Here is a 5,634-nt window from a genome sequence, read left to right as displayed (position 1 = left end):
ATGGCTTTCCTTGAGCTATTACTTCCCCTCCTGCTTGTTTTCCAGCAGCCTGCTATTAAAATAGGAAGAGCCATACTGGTTTCACCTAATGTAGCCAAAACATAAACATCCCAAGAGTTAACCCAATATAACTATACAGCAAACATCCCCAGAACTGGGGTTATCACACACATTCATTATGGCAGCTCAGCTCCATGTCAGTCACAGCGCCACTCCTGGGTGCTGCAGATTTTATTAATACAGGGAAGAGGGGGAGGGGGAGAGAGAAAGACTGGCTGACTTTCATATGGGAAGTGAAGTTCCATTTCCATGAATACTCATGCATTTGACTTTGAAATCCACTTCCTGCAAACCCTCATCGTGCCTGAGTAACAGGTGCTGGGGTTACTGTGTACTAGAGAGTGAGCTCAGGGAATGTAGAGTTTATATACTGATCCTAATGCCCATTACCACTCCGGGTACAGGCTACAGACTGACAGAACAGAACCTGAGGAGAACCAGTCAGCTATTAACCCAGGGACAGAGGAGTTATTAGACTTTGTTTGCTGACAAGCCACTGACTGAGGGCTGAGACCTTGGGATCTTTCAGGTTCTGAAGAAATCCAGAGGAGAGATGCTACATTTTACTTCCCACTCTAACCTGAGAAATCATCTCTGAAAGATGAACAGAGGGGAACGAGTGGATTTACATGTGTGTGTCAAAGTACAAATGTGTACATATTATGCCAAAACTTTTCATTGTAATATAAATATTAAAAAGACAAAGTTTCATGACCTGCATGTATATCAAAAACCAGCAGCAGAGTTGCTGGAATCTCTACAGGAAGCAGCAGTGGTAACTTTACTGCATAAAGGTTTTTGCTTTAGAAAGTGTTTCAATAGTACTCCAAATAGTGTTTGCAATGGGTTTGTGCTATTAACTCTCTCTTCAGTGAACAGCTCTATGGAACTCATCCCTGCTAACTGAGCAGAAGCCATTTGTAATACTTACATTCAGGGTCATACACACAATAACTCTACAATAGCCGTGCAAGACTTTCCAAAAAGTCCTGAGAAAACAGAACCGCTGGTCTGTGTTTCAGCAAAGAGGAGAGCTGAGGTGCAGGAAAGAGCAGTGTGATAGTTTTTTACGTAATTGACCTCCATCACCTGTTAAAAAAGCATGGCTGAAGTAACTAGCACACTCAGCTAGATATTAGTGCAAACCTAGTGTTTGCACTATTCACCCATTTGTGATGCCAGCCGCTCCCTCATCCAGCTTAAGTAACTGTCCATGTTAGCTTGTAGCTTACGAGATAACTACAATCCCTTGCATGGGGAGCAGATGCGGGTCCTGTGAGGAGCAAGGGGAACCTGTAGGATGATCAAACTCTCTGGATTCAGTCAACATAGGCTGGGCAAAGCACTTCAGCTTCTCTTGGAGGAATTCTTGGGGTCAGAGTGTATCACTGGGAGCATTTGGTAAGGGAAAGTTAATAGATCCCGGTTCCGATCGAATTTACACATGTAAATCTGGAGTGATGTCGTTATTGAATTCAGAACCAGACCCTGAAAATTTATCCCATATGCTGCAAAGAGGCAGTGGCATAATTTGAACTCACATGAGCAGAGAAAAAAAATAAGGTACATAATGAGGCAATTAAACATGTTTATGAATAACTTTAATGCAGGACAGATAAACACAATGACCATTTTCACCATGCACTTGCCATATATGTACACAAGTCATGATACAATGGGCCACACTTTCAAGTTGAGGGCTAGACACCCTGTCTGTATGAATGTCATTATTGCAAACTCACACAGTGCTCAAATATGCTGTGGAACTCTGATCCACTAGATATAAATGGGGCCAAGGGATTATCCGGATTCAAAGAGGGACTGGATTTACACTACAAAATATGTCTAATTAGTGGGTGCCTGGGGGAAACTTTCCCTTGGAGCAGTTAATCTCCTAGCTCCCTATTTCAGGGATTCCTCCATCTTCCCCTGACGCATGTGTAATTGGTTACTAAGCCAGAAGGACTGCGGGTCGGATCCAGTCTGACAGTGCCTGTCTTCCTCTTGGCATATGCTATTGGGGGCGTAAATCCAAATCTATGTTTTTTCTGATCTTCCTTGAGCTTCTGAGAATCCTAGATTTGCACTCAGAGCAGAAAGATGTCTCGTTAAATATCGTCTACTTTCCTCTTCTCTTTCCTTTCAAGAAGGAAAGTTCAAAACTTCTCGGACCTGCCCAGTACGGTATGTCAGCTGTCAATTACACCACATTCACACCTGCAGTGTTCCTTCTCACTGGGATACTTGGGCAAGAAGACATCCATCTCTGGGTCTCTGTCTTCTTCTGCTTCATGTATGCTATTTCCATAGTAGGAAATTCAGTCATTCTGTTCATTATAAAAACAGATCCAATCGTCCATGAGCCCATGTACATTTTCCTTTCCATGTTGGCCATCACAGACCTTGGCTTATTGATAGCCACCATACTGAGGATACTGGGCCTATTCTTGTTTAAATTCTAGAGAGATCAGCCTTGATGCTTGTTTTCCCCAGATGTTCTTCATCCACTCTCTGCAATTCATTGAATCCTCTGTGCTCTTGTTGATGGCATTTGACCACTTCATCGCAATCTGTAACCTGCTGAGATATGCCTCCATCTTAACCCTGCCGAGAATAGCCAAGATGGGACTGGTGCTTGTGGTAAGGGCAGTGGCAGCAATATTTCCACTCCTCTTTCTCCTGAAACGGTCCTAATTCTTTCGATCCAATGTCCTCTCCCATTCCTACTGCCTGCACCAGGACGTCATAAAGCTAGTTTGTTCGGACATCACAGTCAACAACATCTATGGCTTGTTTTTTACAGTCATAACGATGAGGTTGGACTCGCTGCTCATTTTCCTCTCTTATGCGATGATCCTCAAAGCAGTGTTGAGCATCACGTGACCAACAAAATGCCTTAGGGCCCTGAACACCTGTGTCTCCCACCTCTGCACCATCCTGCTCTTCTACATGCCAGAGTTCAGCCTGACTGTCATACACAGATTCTGGAAGAGCTCTTCTCCCTTGCTTCAAATGATCTTGGCCTACATCTACCTGCTGGTTCCTCCTTTAATGAATCCAATTGTGTACAGCATGAAAAGCAACCATCTTCGTGTGAGGATAATCAGAGTGTTTGTCAAGTAAAGAGTCAGTTCATCATCCAGTTCCAGAGCTGGTGACACAGGTCATGACCACCTATTCCACCTTGGACCCTTATATACGTGGAAACAAGAGCTACTGATCTCCACTTTGTCGAGACAGGCTCATACAGGGTCTAAGACCTGATGCTTAGGGGGGCCAACCCCACCCGCAGTTGAGGGAGGACAACACTCTGGGGAAAAGAGACCAAACCAGGTAGCAGCATTTACAAAGACAATTTGTTCGTGGAGAGCCAGGGGAACAGTGCGATGTTGGCCCCTAAAGAGTCATATCTTGGAATCTGGGGTTAAACGTCATACACCAAGGACAGTCTCTTATCATCAGTCTCTGTGTCCCAGGACAACAAGCCATTGTTCTCAGCCAATTTGGCCCATGCTTACAAGGCCCGCTGGTTGCTAGGGAAATGGTGGAATTAGTTGACCCCTTCTGTTAATGGACATGCTGGCAGGGTGGGATTCAGTAGTATGGAAACCGGAAATAGTATAAGGGACCTACCATCAATCAAACCCTAACCCCTCCGTTGGCCACGTAAACCCTACCTCTTGACCCCTTAAGCCCCGACCACCTGTCACTGGAAGTCCCACCCATGAGGAATATTACTTCCGGGGTAAAGGAGGACACACAGCCGGAAGCAAAGTGTGTCATGTGACCCCTGTAAGAACTCCTCCCACTGCCCTCTACCAGTCAGGAGGGGTTTCTCCCCCGTAGGCCCACCCTGAGAGGAGATTTGTCCAATCAGGGGTGTTCCTGGTCACGGTGAGCCCTCTGGAAGTGGTTCGTGTGACCCCTCCAAGAACTCCTCCACTGCCCTCTGCGAATCACGATGGGTTTCTGCCACAGAGCACTGCCCTGAGAGCAGATTTGACCAATCAGTGGTGTTCCAGGGCAGGGTGACCTGCCCAGAAGAGGGTCGTGTCACCCTCTAAGGACTCGTCCCAGTGCCCTCTGCCAATCAGAGCGCAGCACTATCACCCCATAAGTCCCAGCCATCGGGGCAGAAGAGGCCATCTTTTACCAAGAACACGTGCTTTAGAAATCATGGAAACATGGACTCCTTCACCACCCTGGTGAGAACTTCGGACTTTGTGTGAGCCCCAAGGGCCTTTGGACTTGTGTGGAGAAAGCGCTACATGAGCGACAGTTGCAGCGAGGGCCCTTTGAGTCAGCTGTTGGTGGATACGCCAGAACCCGAAACCCAAACCCTCATGAGGCACCCGATGAGCATGAAGGCCTCTCGTTGTTCACCCCCCAGAGGTGGAAGACGAACTCAGCTCCAGGGAGTCAGCAGAGGACAAGGTGAAGAAAAAAGATGTCGCTCAGGTAAATGAATGATTAAGAAGTGACGATTGATGATGGGGTGCAATTAGGAACCGGGAGCTTATGTAAATCTAAAAACAAGCAGTGAGATGCTTACACTGTTTCTTTTCTGAAAATCTCTCAACAGCTCGACGATGCCTTTCTAGAGGCCTTTGAGAACTGACATCTGTAGCCTTGTGGGAGCAGTGATGAGCTGTCAAAAAATTAACAACAGGTTCCCTCCTCCTCACCCCACGAGGGGTTGTGACCCCCCAGGGGTCATACCTTAATCAACACTCCATGTTCTTATACCTCCCGGGACCCCTGCCCCGTCCACCCCCCTTCCCTCTCCCCTGACTGTCCCCTGACACCCCATCCAACTCCTCCTTTCATTTCTGATGGGCCCCCAGGACCCTTGCCCCATCCAACCACACCTTCTCTCTGTTCCTGCCCCTCACCACCCTATCCAACCCTTGCTACGTCCTGACTGCCCCCCCGAACCCTTGCCCCCTTTCAATTCCCCTGTTCCCTGCCCTTTGATCTCCTTGACCCATATCCACTCCCCGACAACCCACCGAACTCCCCTGCCCTATTCCAACACACCGTCCCTGCTCCCTGCCCCATTACTGTGCTGCTTGGAGCCATTCGGCTTCAGCCGGGTCCACTTGGCCGTGACCAGAATGGGCGCTGCGAGGGCCCGAGCCGAGCCGGACAGAGCCGCTCGGCCGGGACCTGGACCAGTGCCGGTGCCGCGAGGTCAGGGCAGGAGCTGCTCAGCCAGTACTGGGACCGGTGCCATGGGGCTCTGGCTAGGCTGGACCGGGCTAGAGCTGCTTGGCAGGGACCGGGACCAGCACCGTGGGGCCCGAGCCCGGCCGGGGAGTCGGGGCCAGGGCTGGGCTGGAGGCGCTCGGCTGTGACCGGCACCACTGGCCCGGGGTCCGAGCCGAGCCAGAGCTGTTCAGCCGTGACCGGCACCATCGCTGCGGGGCCTGAGCCGGGCCGGCTTGGAGCCACTCGGCCAGAACTGGCACCGGTACTGTGGGACCCGAGCCGGGCCTATGCCACTGAGGCCAGAGCCAGGGGTGCTTCGCCAGGACTGAGCATGGGCACTCAGCCAGGGCCAGGCCAGGAACCAGG

General features: G+C 49.5%; 1 pseudogene; it reads left to right on the top strand.

The window, feature by feature from the left end:
- The first annotated feature begins 2,246 nt into the window (after positions 1-2,246).
- LOC127058482 (olfactory receptor 51G2-like) lies at positions 2,247-3,183 on the top strand (annotated as a pseudogene).
- Positions 3,184-5,634: the final 2,451 nt, after the last annotated feature.

The sequence above is a fragment of the Gopherus flavomarginatus genome, chromosome 1, assembly GCF_025201925.1.
Source record: "Gopherus flavomarginatus isolate rGopFla2 chromosome 1, rGopFla2.mat.asm, whole genome shotgun sequence".
NCBI classification, from domain to species: Eukaryota; Metazoa; Chordata; order Testudines; family Testudinidae; genus Gopherus; species Gopherus flavomarginatus.
The sequence above is the reverse complement of the archived record's forward strand: the minus strand, read 5'-3'. Positions and strand labels throughout refer to the sequence as shown.